A 17,806-nucleotide genomic window follows, 5' to 3' on the forward strand; every position below is an offset into this window, starting at 1 on the left:
TTAATAACAATATATGTCCGGATCCGGAAAGCAGCTGCACATGGTGGCAGGCAGAGAACGGCCGGGGCTCTGCCTCTGACTTGACTTTATAGTAGTTTCTGAATTGGTTCTACTGAAACCAAATTCCTATGCATGCTTGAAATATTCGAGAGTTTGTTGACAAGAGTTGGTTTCCGCTGACCTTCTGCTTGATCTGACCGCGTCGTTCGTCTCTCCGCCGTTGCTAATCCGGAAACTCGGTTGATCTCTCTCACTCTCCAAATTGAAGGCGAAACGGCTGATGATCCACCTTAGCTAGCAGTAGCAGAGGTTAAACGCGCAGCCGATACCTCCGTTTCCATGTCGTGAGGCCCGCGCGTGCTTTTATTATGTGACGCCCCGCCCGCGTCCGATCCGGCGCGGCGCGACCCCGTTTGGCTACCTCCCAGCTAACCAGGTCCGGTCAAGTCTGTCTCCGAAACAGAATTCAGACAGAACATGGCCGAGATGAGATCTCGCGGGAACGCAGGCAAAGCAGACGGCAGCCCCTTTGTCGTGGCGCACGTCTCCTCTTTCTTTCCAATGCGGCGGCTGGCCAATAGCCGGCTGGAAGACCAGCGCCACGTTCGCTTACCTTATACTTATACTTTTTCAGCCAATAAATAGTAATTTTCTCTAACAACAAATTAACCAACAGTACTTTCAGTCATAACTTATCAGCTAAGCGAACAGTATAGATGTCCAACGGGCCGGCCCGGCCCGACCCGATTGGGGTTGTAACACCTTGGGTGTTTAAATATTAAAATCTGACATATCATCATATGCATTGCAAAGCATTTGGCATTTGGTGAAAACTTTGATGTGCATTTACTAAAACAAGTTTACATTTGTGTAATGAGTGTTGAATTGTATTGTTTGACTCAAGTTCAAAGTTTGTCTGGGTTTTGAATTTTTCGAGAAAACCCCGCGTTTCAACATGTAAATCCTACCCTGAAAATCCATTTCAAAATCTAAGCATATTTTGGGGTTGAGCCTTAAAGCAAAAGTGTAGAGCTTGGCAAGTTATACAAAGTTTGTTTTTGGAGTTTTTCAAGTTGTTTAGAAAATTTTTGAGTAAATCAAAAAGGCGTAATTCGGTAAATTTTCCTATTCAAATTCAAAAGTTCATTTCAAAATCTAGACCGAATTAGGAGATGGTTATAAAAGCAAAGTTGTAGAACTTTTGATTTTGAACAACTTTTATTTTTGGAGATTTTTGAGTTGTTGCAAAAATTTAGGAGTAATTTGAGTTTCAAACTGGAGGGCAATTTTGTAAATTCGATGAACAGTACTCACTGCTCAGGCTACACCGGCGGCGACCTTCGGTTTGCTTCCAGGCGCGGTCGTGGCCGTCTTTGGCGTCGCGCTGGCGCGGTGAAGGCCACAGCGTAGCTTCCTTGCGCTTCTGAGCTGCTCTATTTAGCCCAGGCCGTCGCCGTTGGCCCCGTTCTCTTGCTCTGTTTTCCCAACGCCACCGCCATAGCTCCGGCGAGCCCGCACCGTCTCCCTAGCGCCGTGGTCGTCTTGGTAAAGACCGTTCCAGTTCCGTCTTTCTCTTGCGCATCCACCTAGCCAACTGTGGTCGGCTGATTTCGCCGGGAACTCGCTGACCACGCTCTTCTTCCTCGCGGCCGGCAGAGTCCCCGTCGAGCGAGCGCCGTCGTGGCCAGTACTCTACGGTGAGCTTCTGATCTCGGGAAGCATTGTTTCAGCTTCTCCGTGATGCCGTGGTGCTTAATATCTTGTTGATTGCTCGTTTTGTCCACCACAGCCACTGGAACACCGCCGTCGCCATTGCTCGCACCGCCGTGATCGCTGTGAACGCCGCCCCGCTTCACCGTTGCTTCTCCGGCCTTAATTCTTGCTTGAACGTGTTCGTGGTGAGCTACTGGACCTTCCCATGCCCTCTGTTTCCCTGTTTTCGGCTTCGTTTCGCCGGCATAGCACTGCCATGCCACCGCGTCCGCCATGGCCGACGCCAAGCTCGTAACTCATAGTAATTCGTCTAGCTAGTGCCTTCAGTCGATGTGCCGTGATGATGTGGTCATTTTGGTACCTTGATCGTCGCCTTTGGACTCACTGTCGGTGAGTTTGCGCCGGTCAGCGCCGTCGTCGTCGTAGTCAACACGCGGGAGGTAGGTGATGACATGTGGGGTCCGATGTCAGTGACTCAGCGTTCAAATAGATTTTTCTATTTTTAGATTTGAATGAATAGTATCTATTTTTGTTATTTTTGTGTAGATTTATTTAGAGCTCCAAAAATTATGAAAATTTTTGTGTGACTTCTCTGAGATGTATAGTATTTAAGAAAAATATGAAATAGTGTTTTTCAGTAATTTTTAAATGTGATAAAAATTGCTCAATTTATTCATAAATGGATTTCCAGGATTTTTCTAGGCTTATTTATTTATCCAAAAAATTATGAAATTTGTTTTGCCACTTAGTTAACATGTAATGAACATGTACTAAAATTTTGAGCTCAATTGGAATAAGTTGATTTATTTCATAATTTTGAATTAAATAATTAATTCATAAAAGCGAATAGTAACCTTTAATGATTTAGGTTTTTGTTTGGAATTTTGGATTGAGTGATGACCTTGGGTCATTTGTTGTTAATGATCCTTGGCAGTTGATGTATGTGTTACGAAAAAGATTTAGTTTGTTTGACTTGCAACTGTACCGTGAAGGAAAGTTGTATTCAAATTATTAATTTTTCATCCATCATCGAGCATCATGTTTCGAATTCCGCATCATGTTAAACATGGTATTGTTATTACGTATAGTGAACGAAGGTGAAAACGTGGTAGTTAATCAAGCTGTTGAAGAGGTTAATCCGTCTGTTGAGATCGGATCGAATACTTGTGAAACGTCGCAGGAACCGGACTTTTCCGTCAACGAAGGCAAGCCCCGGATGCATACCACCCTACCTTGTGTTTTATAAATTAATTTCGCTTTTGCTTTCTGTTACTGCATTAAGTGATTAGGAGTTAAGTAAAAGCCTAATCTGTGCATTACCACCCTTGTTATTCCATATTTACCATATTACCAGTTTTAAACTCGTATATGCCTAGTTTTGCTTAGCTATGCGTAGAACGATAAAAGTCGGGTGACTACCTGCCACCTGCAAGAAACAAATGGAACATTGGTTAATATTGTTAGCATGTGATATGGGAATGTGGAGTAATAAATCTAGACCGGGCGGACTCGGTGTGTGTGAGCCACAAGACATGGAGGTCTTATGAGCGGGTTCTTTCCGCCTGTGTCGATTAAGGCACGTCCGTTGTTGAATTGTATGAGGTGAGAATTTGTAGTACTAACCACATACTCCGGTAAGCCTGAACTTGGCAATTCTATTACGAGAATGGCTACTCGCGCACTGGGAGTGGAGAGATGGCGGGAATAGCGTGTACCCACGTGGCCATGGGCTGGAATGGTGGAGTACTGTGTTCTCGGGTGGCGTGGACCCGTTCTTGTTTTAGAGGATCCGAGGGTAGGTTGGTATATGTAGGTCGGGGACCTGCATATGTCGTGTGGTCTGGAATCCCCAGCTGGGCTTAATCGGTTCGAATCGTCGTTGCTCCTCGGTTATGGAGACTCAACTCACTGTTCATCATCGTAGAATTAATAACCGGAACTTGAATAAAGCTTGTGAAGGTGTTGGATATGAAGTTTCATGATCTCAGTGCGGATCGTGTCAGCTTTGTATATAATTCTCGAGAAGTTTTCTATATAAAGAATGTTGTAAAAGAGCTTTTACGCAAAAGAACTTTGATCATTGTTAAAGCTATACCTTGAATCCCTGAGCCTGCATTACTGAGTTTATCAGTTAATATTTCGGATAAGTCTTGTTGAGTACTTTTGTACTCAGGGTTCGTTGACCCCTTATTGCAGGTGAGCCTCATGAGCAGATCTGTTTTGGATCGTGCTGCATGACTATCGTTCGTTCTGACGATGAGAAGTAAATGTGTGATCCTTGGGCAAGATGTTTATTTTGTGTGATATGTTTATTTTATTTATGCCACTCCACTACTACTATGGTTTGTAATAATCATCGAACTTAGTTTGTAAGGTTTGAAACAACTGGTTTGTAAACTATGTTATCGTAAGACTTCCGCTGTTCTTACTCTGTTTTTGATATTTGAATAAATGTTGTAATACTGCAATGACTCTGTAACGTGATCCTGCTCGGAAATCGTGGATGATTCGGGGTTCCCCGAGGACACCCGACAGTCTTTTTAAGTTAATGGAAACATATGCATAAATGTCAAAGGTCGTCGGACAGTGACAGGTGCATGTCGGCCCAATAACTTAGGAGGTTCTGCCACAGAATGGTATCAGAGAGATCGTTACAAGGTTTTTGTTGTATTGTTTTGCAAAAACTTCAAAATGATTTGGTTTGACTAAATTTAACTTGATAATTTGGTCCAAATTGCTTCTGACTTATCTTATTTCTTTCTCACCATTCCCTATTTGATTAAAAGGTTTTTGTGTGGTGGAGTAGTAATCATACTATGCCCTATATATAAAAATAAATGTTGTTTATGTGCATTATAAACTTTGATGTTTTTGTTCGTAAGAACGATGCATGCATCATGAATAATTCACTCGTTACTTCCTTCACCTCTTAGTCTGGAATTAAGTAATGAGTCTGGTTGGAGGAATGTAATCCATCTTAGTTACTTTTTGGATTTTGATCAAATGGTCTTACTTGGATTAAATTGGCTTCCTACAGTATGGCTCGTGCCAAGATGACGCCCCATAAGTCCACCGGACCCAAAGGAGTTCCTCGTCACCAACTTGCCCCTAGAAATGATGGTGCTAGCAGTAGCGGTACTAGGCCTGATCCCCAGGCAGAGGTACTGAGGGTTTCTTTGGAGTTAGCACAATCTACTAGAGATAGGGCTTTGGATGTTATACAAATAGGAGAATTACAGGGTCAATTGAGGCGTCTCACTACCGCGCATAGGAACTGCGAAAGTATGTTAGTTCGTATGGTGGAAGGAAGAAATGAAGCTTGGCACAGGGAAGATGTAGCTAGAGCTAGAACTCATGAGCTAGAATTCTATGTAGAAGATTTAGAAGAACATAATACATATCTACATGAGGAAGTTCATAGGCTTAGCAATCTACTGAATCCGAATCATGAGCCTCAAGCTGATGCCATGGACCCCAGTGTCATCCTTGCCGATGATGATGAATCGGAAGAGGAAGAAGAAGAAGATCCTGAAGAATTAGTAATGATCGATGAAAGTGATGATGAAGGCGGTAATAATTCCGGAATGGATACCGAGCCTGAAGTTTGAAGAAATTGAGGAAAAGAGTAGAGTTGTATAATAGTAGCTCTAGTTAAGTTATGTAGTTCTGTTTTCGTACTCGTAGGTTTGTTTGTACATTAGTAAGCTCCATGTAATGTGTCTAGAGTAAGCTTTGGTACAATTCAATAAAGACATGTGAATAAAGTTTGGTTTGTTATGAGCAGATGCGTCGTACACGGGGTTCGTTTATTCTGGGAACTTCACAAGATGAGGACGGTATTCCAGATCCGCCACCAGTTCCAACCAATTTAGCTGATGCTATAACTGCACTTGTCAATGTGACGGCTGAAAATTCTCGTTTGCTTCATGAGATGGCTCAGAGTAATCAGAATCAGATGTACGGAAACCGTGGATGCCACCATAACCGACAGGAGGCTACATATGTTGATTTCACAGACACAAGACCCCCGGTGTTCACCAAGGCAGATGAACCATTGGAGGCTGATGACTGGCTTCGAACCATGGAGCAGAAATTTGACCTTATCCCATGCACGGAGTATCAGAAACCTACGTTTGCCGCCCAACAACTTAGAGGAGCAGCAAGTGCTTGGTGGGCAAACTTAGTGGCTATGCAACCAGCTGGCATTCCAATAACTTGGGCTGAGTTCCGTACGGCCTTCAGAGCCCATTATATCCCTGAAGGAGTAATGGCTATGAAGCTAGATGAATTCCTTGCTTTGAAACAAGGAGATCAAAGCGTGATGCAGTATGTGGGAAGATTTAATCATCTGTCCCAATATGCATCCGAACATGTCAATACTGATGCCAAGAAGAAGAGGTGGTTTATGAGAGGCCTGAATACCAAGTTACAGACAATGATGACCACTTGCACCAATGTCACTTACCATGAGGCAGTAAATATTGCAATTGCTTCAGAATCAAAGTATCGGCAGCATAAGGAGCTCAAAAAGAAAAAGAGTGTGCCGTCTGGATCTTTTGGGGGAAATCCGAAGAGGCAGAGGGTGATTTATCATCCAGTACATCATAATCGTCCTCCTTATCGTTCGCCGCAGTTCCAAGCCGGGCAACAGTCAAATGTCCGTCCTGCTATAACCTATCCGAGTTCACAGTCAACCAATGCTTCTGGTGGCAATGCTCTAACATCCCAGGGTCACAACTATCCGTGCTATAATTGTGGAAGGACTGGTCATTTCTCCAGGGAATGTCCATATCCTAGGCAGGCTAATCAAAATTATCAGAAGGCTCCTGCCAATCAACAACAGGGTCAGGCATCAAACAAGAACCCCAATCAGAATGCTCAGAAGGGCAAAGATGAGAGGAAGACAGGACGGGTGTTCTATATTCAAGCTGGAGAAATTCCGGAAGGGGAGCCAGTGATGATGGGTATGTTTCCTGTTGCCAATCACCCTGCAGTTATACTTTTTGATTCTGGCGCATCGCATTCATTCATCAATAGAACATTTGTCGTGAAGCATGAAATTTCGATTGGGGCAACAAAGGAAAGTTTCTTTATACAGTCGCCCGGGGGACGTCTGTGTACTAAGGAGATGGTATACCAGGTACCCGTAAACCTGGGTGGGCATATTTTTCCCACTACCATGATTATCCTTAAGGATCAGGATATAGATGTAATTTTGGGAATGAATTGGATGTATCAGCATAAGGCTGTTATAGATGCTTTGAATAGGACCTTAAGAGTGAGTTTGCCTGATAGTAATTCTCAACTTCTTATCCAACTTCCAACCCTAAGAAGATCAGTGAGCAAGATTTGTGCAACTGCTGTCAAAGAGATTAGAGATATTCCGGTAGTGTGTGAATTTCCGGATGTGTTTCCTGAAGATTTACCCGGTCTACCACCTGATAGGGATGTACAGTTCAATATAGAGTTACAACCTGGAACAGCTCCGATTTCTCGGAGAGCTTATAGGATGCCACCTAAGGAATTGGCCGAGTTGAAAACTCAGTTACAAGAATTGATTGAGAAAGGGTTTATCCAACCTAGTTCTTCACCTTGGGGATGTCCGGCAATTTTTGTGAAAAAGAAAGATGAGACTCTGAGGTTATGTGTTGACTATCGTCCATTGAATGAAGTGACCATCAAGAATAAGTATCCATTACCTCGGATAGATCTGCTTTTTGATCAACTGGCCGGAGCCAAAGTTTTCTCCAAGATAGATTTGAGATCAGGATATCACCAAATCAAGATAAAGCCTGAGGATATTCCCAAAACGGCATTTACCACAAGATATGGGTTATATGAATACTTGGTAATGTCTTTTGGTTTGACAAATGCTCCAGCTCATTTCATGTATCTAATGAACTCAGTATTCATGCCGGAGCTAGACAAGTTTGTAGTGGTGTTTATTGATGACATTTTAGTATATTCCAAGAATAAGAAAGAACATGCGGAACATCTCAGAATTGTTCTGACCCGTTTGAGAGAACATCAACTATATGCCAAGTTCAGCAAGTGTGATTTTTGGCTTAAGGAAGTGCAATTTCTTGGACATGTCTTGTCAGCCGAAGGAGTTGCAGTTGATCCAAGCAAAGTGAAGGATGTGCTTGATTGGAAACCGCCAACCACAGTTCATCAAGTTCGGAGTTTTCTGGGTCTGGCAGGATATTACCGTCGGTTTATTCCAGATTTCTCAAAGATATCAAAGTCCATAACTGAATTGTTGAAGAACCAAGTTAAGTTTGTCTGGTCATCAGATTGTGAAGAGGCTTTCCAGACTTTGAAGAGACTGTTGACTACTGCACCAGTGTTAGCCCAACCTGACATCGAGAAGCCGTTTGATGTTTATTGTGATGCTTCAGGTATTGGTATTGGATGTGTGTTGATGCAAGAAGGCCGAGTCATTGCCTATGCATCCAGGCAACTTAAGCAACATGAAGAACACTATCCGACTCATGACTTGGAGTTAGCAGCTGTGGTTCATGCTCTAAAGATTTGGCGGCATTACCTACTTGGTAATACGTGTCATATGTATACAGACCACAAAAGCTTAAAGTATATCTTTACTCAGTCAGAGTTGAACATGCGACAAAGAAGATGGTTAGAACTGATTAAGGATTATGATTTGGAAGTACATTATCACCCTGGTAAAGCAAATGTGGTTGCAGATGCTCTCAGTCGCAAAAGTTATTGCAATTGTCTGACAGTGAGAACAATGGGTTTGAATTTATGTCAAGAAATGGAAAAGTTGAATGTAGAAGTAATTCAACAAGGAAGTTTGACCAACATAATTGTTAAAGCCACTATTCGAGATCAAGTTATTGCTGCTCAGAAGGAAAACAAGGGTATAGCCCATATCAAGGAAAGAGTCAAGAAGGGAAAAGCGGAATGCTTTAGTATTGACAATGAAGATGTGTTGTGGTTCAAGGATCGCCTGGTGGTACCAAAAGTTCCTGAGTTGCGGCAGTCAATTCTAGATGAGGCACATGCTACTAGGTTATCAATCCATCCGGGAAGTAACAAGATGTACCATGACTTGAAAGCAAAGATTCTGGTGGACTAAAATGAAAATAGAGATTGCTAGATACATAGCAAAGTGTGATACTTGTCAAAAGGTGAAAGCTATACATTTGAGGTCTGCTGGTGAGTTACAACCATTACCTATTCCATCTTGGAAGTGGGAGGACATAAGTATGGACTTTATTGTTGGTCTACCCAAGACATCAAAGGGATTTGACTCAGTATGGGTTATTGTAGATCGACTCACTAAGTCAGCGCATTTTCTTCCAGTCAAGACAATATATCCTACGATCCAATATGCCAAAATGTACTTAGCAAGAATCATGAGTCTCCATGGAATACCCAAGACTATTGTGTCAGATAGGGGTACACAGTTTGTCTCCAACTTTTGGAAACAATTGCATTCTTCGTTGGGTACCTAAACTTCTGTATAGTACAGCTTATCATCCGCAGACTGATGGACAGACTGAAAGAGTTAATCAAGTGCTTGAAGATATGTTAAGGTGTTGTGTCCTTAACTATTCTAATAAGTGGGATGAATGCTTACCTTTGGCCGAGTTCTCATACAACAATAGTTATCAAGAAAGCATTAGAATGGCTCCATTTGAAGCACTCTATGGTCGTAGATGCAGAACATCATTGAGTTGGTCTGAACCTGGAGAAAGAAGATTCTTTGGAGTTGACCTTGTGAAAGAAACAGAAGACCAGGTTAGACAAATACAGAGTAATTTGAAAATAGCTCAATCCCGACAAAAGAGTTATGCGGATAGAAGACGGAGACCATTGGTATTTACCAAAGGAGATTTTGTGTATCTGAAAGTGTCACCAATGAAGGGAGTTACCCGTTTTGGTGTTAAAGGAAAGTTGGCACCCCGATATATTGGACCATATCAAATTTTGGAGAGGTATGGAAAAGTAGCATATCGTTTGAAATTACCTGAACATCTTGCAGCTGTGCATGATGTGTTCCATGTTTCTCAATTGAAGAAGTGTCTCCGAGTGCCTGAACAGAATGTTGAAGTGGAAGGAGTGGAACTAGAACCGGATTTGACTTATTCCGAATATCCTATCCGAGTGCTAGATCAGAAAGATCGTGTTACTCGAAGACGGACAATCAAGTTCTATAAAATACAATGGAATCAACATTCAGAAGAGGAAGCTACTTGGGAATCAGAAGATTACTTGTTAGAAAAGTTTCCCGAATTTTTAGCGTCAATATAAATTCGAGTAATGTTAGTTGAGCTCGGTAGTACAATGTTGTGTTTTGTAAAAGGGACCTCAGCTGTTTTATGGACAGAGTTTGTATGTGTTCTCGCGACACATTTCCTTTTCCATTACTTACCCTATGGCTTTGAATCTCGGGGCGAGATTTCTTTTAGGGGGAAGGATTGTAACACCTCGGGTGTTTAAATATTAAAATCTGACATGTCATCATATGCATTGCAAAGCATTTGGCATTTGGTGAAAACTTTGATGTGCATTTACTAAAACAAGTTTACATTTGTGTAATGAGTGTTGAATTGTATTGTTTGACTCAAGTTCAAAGTTTGTCTGGGTTTTGAATTTTTCGAGAAAACCCCGCGTTTCAACATGTAAATCCTACCCTGAAAATCCATTTCAAAATCTAAGCATATTTTGGGGTTGGGCCCTAAAGCAAAAGTGTAGAGCTTGGCAAGTTATACAAAGTTTGTTTTTGGAGTTTTTCAAGTTGTTTAGAAAATTTTTGAGTAAATCAAAAAGGCGTAATTCGGTAAATTTCCCTATTCAAATTCAAAAGTTCATTTCAAAATCTAGACCGAATTAGGAGATGGTTATAAAAGCAAAGTTGTAGAACTTTTGATTTTGAACAACTTTTATTTTTGGAGATTTTTGAGTTGTTGCAAAAATTTGGGAGTAATTTGAGTTTCAAACTGGAGGGCAATTTTGTAAATTCGATGAACAGTACTCACCGCTCAGGCTACACCGGCGGCGACCTTCGGTTTGCTTCCAGGCGCGGTCGTGGCCGTCTTTGGCGTCGCGCTGGCGCGGTGAAGGCCACAGCGTAGCTTCCTTGCGCTTCTGAGCTGCTCTATTTAGCCCAGGCCGTCGCCGTTGGCCCCGTTCTCTTGCTCTGTTTTCCCGACGCCACCGCCATAGCTCCGGCGAGCCCGCACCGTCTCCCTAGCGCCGTGGTCGTCTTGGTAAAGGACCGTTCCAGTTCCGTCTTTCTCTTGCGCATCCACCCAGCCAACTGTGGTCGGCTGATTTCGCCGGGAACTCGCTGACCACGCTCTTCTTCCTCGCGGCCGGCAGAGTCCCCGTCGAGCGAGCGCCGTCGTGGCCAGTACTCTACGGTGAGCTTCTGATCTCGGGAAGCATTGTTTTCAGCTTCTCCGTGATGCCGTGGTGCTTAATATCTTGTTGATTGCTCGTTTTGTCCACCACAGCCACTGGAACACCGCCGTCGCCATTGCTCGCACCGCCGTGATCGCTGTGAACGCCGCCCCGCTTCACCGTTGCTTCTCCGGCCTTAATTCTTGCTTGAACGTGTTCGTGGTGAGCTACTGGACCTTCCCATGCCCTCTGTTTCCCCGTTTTCGGCTTCGTTTCGCCGGCGTAGCACTGCCGTGCCACCGCGTCCGCCATGGCCGACGCCAAGCTCGTAACTCGTAGTAATTCGTCTAGCTAGTGCCTTCAGTCGATGCGCCGTGATGATGTGGTCATTTTGGTACCTTGACCGTCGCCTTTGGACTCACCGTCGGTGAGTTTGCGCCGGTCAGCGCCGTCGTCGTCGTAGTCAACACGCGGGAGGTAGGTGATGACATGTGGGGTCCGATGTCAGTGACTCAGCGTTCAAATGGATTTTTCTATTTTCAGATTTGAATGAATAGTGTCTGTTTTTGTTATTTTTGTGTAGATTTATTTAGAGCTCCAAAAATTATGAAAATTTTTGTGTGACTTCTCTGAGATGTATAGTATTTAAGAAAAATATGAAATAGTGTTTTTCAGTAATTTTTAAATGTGATAAAAATTGCTCAATTTATTCATAAATGGATTTCCAGGATTTTTCTAGGCTTATTTATTTATCCAAAAATTATGAAATTTGTTTTGCCACTTAGTTAACATGTAATGAACATGTACTAAAATTTTGAGCTCAATTGGAATAAGTTGATTTATTTCATAATTTTGAATTAAATAATTAATTCATAAAAGCGAATAGTAACCTTTAATGATTTAGGTTTTTGTTTGGAATTTTGGATTGAGTGATGACCTTGGGTCATTTGTTGTTAATGATCCTTGGCAGTTGATGTATGTGTTACGAAAAAGATTTAGTTTGTTTGACTTGCAACTGTACCGCGAAGGAAAGTTGTATTCAAATTATTAATTTTTCATCCATCATCGAGCATCATGTTTCGAATTCCGCATCATGTTAAACATGGCATTGTTATTACGTGTAGTGAACGAAGGTGAAAACGTGGTAGTTAATCAAGCTGTTGAAGAGGTTAATCCGTCTGTTGAGGTCGGATCGAATACTTGTGTAACGTCGCAGGAACCGGACTTTTCCGTCAACGAAGGCAAGCCCCGGATGCATACAACCCTACCTTGTGTTTTATAAATTAATTTCGCTTTTGCTTTCTGTTACTGCATTAAGTGATTAGGAGTTAAGTAAAAGCCTAATCTGTGCATTACCACCCTTGTTATTCCATATTTACCATATTACCAGTTTTAAACTCGTATATGCCTAGTTTTGCTTAGCTATGCGTAGAACGATGAAAGTCGGGTGACTACCTGCCACCTGCAAGAAACAAATGGAACATTGGTTAATATGTTAGCATGTGATATGGGAATGTGGAGTAATAAATCTAGACCGGGCGGACTCGGTGTGTGTGAGCCACAAGACATGGAGGTCTTGTGAGCGGGTTCTTTCCGCCTGTGTCGATTAAGGCACGTCCGTTGTTGAATTGTATGAGGTGAGAATTTGTAGTACTAACCACATACTCCGGTAAGCCTGAACTTGGCAATTCTATTACGAGAATGGCTACTCGCGCACTGGGAGTGGAGAGATGGCGGGAATAGCGTGTACCCACGTGGCCATGGGCTGGAATGGTGGAGTACTGTGTTCTCGGGTGGCGCGGACCCGTTCTTGTTTTAGAGGATCCGAGGGTAGGTTGGTATATGTAGGTCGGGGACCTGCATATGTCGTGTGGTCTGGAATCCCCAGCTGGGCTTAATCGGTTCGAATCGTCGTTGCTCCTCGGTTATGGAGACTCAACTCACTGTTCATCATCGTAGAATTAATAACCGGAACTTGAATAAAGCTTGTGAAGGTGTTGGATATGAAGTTTCATGATCTCAGTGCGGATCGTGTCAGCTTTGTATATAATTCTCGAGAAGTTTTCTATATAAAGAATGTTGTAAAAGAGCTTTTACGCAAAAGAACTTTGATCATTGTTAAAGCTATACCTTGAATCCCTGAGCCTGCATTACTGAGTTTATCAGTTAATATTTCGGATAAGTCTTGTTGAGTACTTTTGTACTCAGGGTTCGTTGACCCCTTGTTGCAGGTGAGCCTCATGAGCAGATCTGTTTTGGATCGTGCTGCATGACTATCGTTCGTTCTGACGATGAGAAGTAAATGTGTGATCCTTGGGCAGGATGTTTATTTTGTGTGATATGTTTATATTAATTATGCCACTCCACTACTACTATGGTTTGTAATAATCATCGAACTTAGTTTGTAAGGTTTGAAACAACTGGTTTGTAAACTATGTTATCGTAAGACTTCCGCTGTTTTTACTCTGGTTTTGATATTTGAATAAATGTTGTAATACTGCAATGACTCTGTAACGTGATCCTGCTCGGAAATCGTGGATGATTCGGGGTTCCCCGAGGACACCCGACAGTCTTTTTAAGTTAATGGAAACATATGCATAAATGTCAAAGGTCGTCGGACAGTGACAGGTGCATGTGGGCCCAATAACTTAGGAGGTTCTGCCACAGGGGTCGGGCCGACAAGGCACAACGTGCCCTGCGGGCCGTGCCGCCATGGGCTTCGTGCCTGGCCGACGGCCCAGGCACGGCCTACTGGGCCGTTTTTCGTGCCGGGCCGGCCCGAGAAGCACGCCTAATCCAGCGTGCTGGGCCGGCCCAAGGCCCACTACACCGAGTCACCGAGAGAGAGAGAGCCAGAGAGGGGGAGGCCAGGCAGGCTGCCGTCGTTGCAAAGGCCGTCGACGACACGACCTCACCTCTCCATCCCTGACCTCTCCGCACCTCGACTTGGCTGGATCCACGGAGGATGAGCGATGAGGAGGTCGGATCCGTGGAGAACGAGGCCGGATCCGTGCAGAGGAGGCATAGGGAGGAGCAGCAGCGCGTGGCGGTGAGGAGGAGGTGGCCACCATCGGCGGCAGTGCGGGGCGGTGAGGAGGCGGTAGCCACCGTCGGCGGCTCGCCGCTGGGGGTCGCGGAGGCGAGTCGGGAGAGCACGGTGGCCGGCAGGGAGGCGAGTCGTGTGGGAGAGAGAGAGTGGGGCGGGGAGGCGACATGGCGAGCGAGTCGCGACACCGACTCACGACCGCAACCGCGAGCGGTAGGGAGTGCGGCGGCAGGTTGGAGTGGAGGTGGGAGACTGGGAGGTGGCGGCAGGAGGAGAGGAGCCCGCGGCGGCGCACCTCGTCGGCAAGTCGCGAAGAAGAGAGGGAGCGAGCGAGAGCGGGGAGAAGGCGAGGCGAGGGACTGGGCGAGAGCCGAGAGAGAGCAGAGAGTGCGGCGACGGTGAAGGGAGAGGGTAGGTGGCGGGGTTAGGGTTGGTCGTTGGCCTGCTGGGCTGTTTTGGGCCTTTGGCCATTTTATGGGCGGGGAGGGAGCGCGGGGGGGAGGTGAGTTGGCTGCTCTGTAGCAGGCCATGCCGTGCCAGCCCACGTGCCTAGGGTTATAGATGGCCATCGGGCCGTGCCGGCCCGGCCCGGCGGCACGGCGTGCCATGCCTGCCCGACGCGGTGTCGTGCCTCACCGGGCCACCGTGCCGGTCGTGCCGTGCCGCTGGCGTGCTCGTGCCTGGCCTCCGGCCCAAGGCACGGCCCGTGGGCCGTTTTGGCCGTGCCGTGCCGCCCGATGGGCACGGTCATGCCGTGCCGCCCGCTGGCGTGCTCAAAGCTAGCTGCCGAGCTCGAGACGACGACGACGTATGGAGATTGGAGAAGTCGATGGGCGACGGCCGCAGAAACAAGAGACAGAGAGAGAGGAGGTGACCTCGCAGGACACGACGAGTCCCTGGGGGCTGGGGCCGGCGCGGGAACGCGGAGCTCGGGGCGCTGGGGCCGTCGCCCGCCGAGCTCACTCCCAGGTCCGACGTCCCTGGGGCTGGGGCCGGGGCCGGCGCGTCGAGCTCACTCCCAAGGCGGAGCTCGGGGGCTCAGGGCCGGATCTGGCGCTGGGGAGGTGCCCGGCCGGCAGCTGCCGGTGCAGCGGGTGGGGGAGCTGGGGAAGGGGGCTGCGAGCCTGCGACGCTGCGTCGCGCGTCGCGCCGTCACCGCATCGGGGTGCGGCGGGTGGGTGGTGTGGCCGTGTGGGGGGCGTGGGGCGTGGGGTGTTAGGGTTTGGGAGGGGGTACAGGTGTGGGGGGCTGGGCCTCTTAGCAGGCCGGCTGGCCGGCCCACTACCGGGCCACCTCTTGGACCAGGCCGTGCCCGTGCCGTGCCGCGGGCCTGGAGGGCGGCCCAGGCATGGCCTGGTGCCTCGGGCCAGGCTGGCACGGGCACGGTGACCACCGGGCCGTGCCGTGCTCGGGCCGGGCCACGGGCCGGGCCATCGGGCCGCGGGCTGCATGTACACATATACCTGGGGTAAGGCCCAGGCACGGCCTGCTCCTCCGGGCCGGGCCAGGCCGGGCCCGTTAGCCTCCGTGCCGGGGCATGCTTGGGTCGTGCCAAAAAAACGGGCCTTGGGCTAGGTCGACGGGCTCGGGCTGCATGGCCAACTATAGCGAACAGGGCATATGGGCCGGTGGGAAAGCCACTGATAAACCTATCCGCAAATTAAAGCACTCCACTCGTACTCACGAATTCTATACTTTATTATTAGTATTAGTACTATATATAAAACAAGCTCCGTTGCAAATTCATCTACTAAGCAGCAAACACTTTTAAAACGTAACTGCTGCTGGTGGGGCGATCCAGTTGCAGTCTCCTTCCACCAAACTTCGCCTCCTAGGTAGTGCAACAACATCGTCGCAACTAAAAACAAACATTTCTTCATGCGAGAGTGGGGACCTATTGGGCAGAGCTTCATCAGCTTCAGATCCACCGTGGAGCAGCTCCATCATGGATATGGATTTCATCCGTGTTTGATACAATTCCAGCTCTGAGTTTGCTCACCTCTATCTCGCTGACACCTAGACCCACACGTTAGCTCTTCATCCTCCTTAGTTTGGAGCAGACAATGGAGCACACGGAGGGACATGCGGGGCAGGTGCGGCAACTCTCGCGACCAGCCATGGCTGGCGCGGCTAGGGGCAGATGGATGGGTGTGGTCTCGTCAGAGAACGCGCGGCACGGCCGCCCATGCCCAGCGGGCTTGCTACGGTGGCCAGGGGCGGCTCATTAGCTAGGGTGGGGGGGGGGGGGGAGGCGGGCTGCGGTTGGGGCGGTGCTCACCGACCGCGGTGTAGATGAAGACGGTCGCGACAGACATCGTACGGGCGTGGAAGAAGCGAAATAAAAAAAATGAATCGTTATTTTTGTGTAACCAATAGCGATGGTGGGTAATTTTTTTTTGGACTCCACCAAATTTGAGTTGGTGAAGTCTTGAGGTGCTCCACCAAATCCATGGATCCATGATTTTCTGTGGAGCTGACCCACGGTGGAGTTGCTCGATCTAGAAGTGTTTGACTAGGAAAAGTGAATCTGGATCTATTTTTTCTGGATCTGGAGTTGGTGGAGCTCTGCCAAACAAGCCTTGAGAGTATCCTTGTCAGGTCCTAAACTTTTAAATCTGAAATCGTAATTTGCAATTATGGAAAAAAAATTAAAAAAAACATGCAACTTTGGAGCTTCAATTCTTTTATTTTTTTAAAAAAGAACGCAACAAAGATGCAAACTTAGTCAAATTTTAGATAAATTAACTAAAGATAGAACCAGGATTACATCTTTTTCATGAACGAGGTAGTAACGAGGTTTATTTTAGACGGATAAGGCGTATGCTATTTTTAAAATGTCAAACTCAGTAAATTTGGAGCAATGATTAATGAACTGACATACTGGTTGGCATATATGTCAATATGTGGAGTCTGTGTAAAGATGGAACTTTCACACTCAAGTCTATGTATATGCACCATGTCAATAACAAAATTAAGGTTGTATGAAAAATTTCGCATATGAAGATATTTATGTGGTTTTTTCAAAAAGGCTATTCGTACCAAGGTAATTTAGGTATGTAGAATTGTCATGCTAGTAAAGTTTATTACTTTTTAGTAAACTTAACAACATCCAATATCTCTTCTTTGAATATTATTTATACGGAGAGTTTTGGGATTCCACCACCCTATAATTCAAGTCATTTGTTTAATTCTGGCCTAAGCAGGAAGTCAATAAACATAATTATTTGATATTACAGTTGTTGTAACGTTTTGTTCAGTAATTTGGCTCACATGAAATGGTATTGTGTTTGATAATGGCAGACCAAGAATGTTTTTGTAGGTACCATTCATGAGGTGCATTAGCATCAGTTCTAGGCTTGATGGTCAAAGAGGCTTGTTGATTAAGCCATGCCAACTTTTAGAGTTAAGAGTCATGTAGTTCTTCACCTCTCATAGAAGGCATTTCATATTTTGTATTGATAAAAATGGTAATTTTGAACACCTTTTTAAGTGTTAAGTTTTTTCATGCTTGTGCTAACTTCGGAGTGATGATGTCTCTTTCACGAAGAGGTCTGAACAAAGTTGAAACTTCTCCGTTGTCTAAAAAGTTACAAAGGTTAAATTGACATTGAGAGGAATTGTAAGATGATGTAAAGTCTTTACCAGCTGAAAATATATTGGATAGAAATTGGTGGTCAA

The sequence above is a fragment of the Miscanthus floridulus genome, chromosome 2 (assembly GCF_019320115.1).
Source record: "Miscanthus floridulus cultivar M001 chromosome 2, ASM1932011v1, whole genome shotgun sequence".
NCBI lineage: Eukaryota > Viridiplantae > Streptophyta > Magnoliopsida > Poales > Poaceae > Miscanthus > Miscanthus floridulus.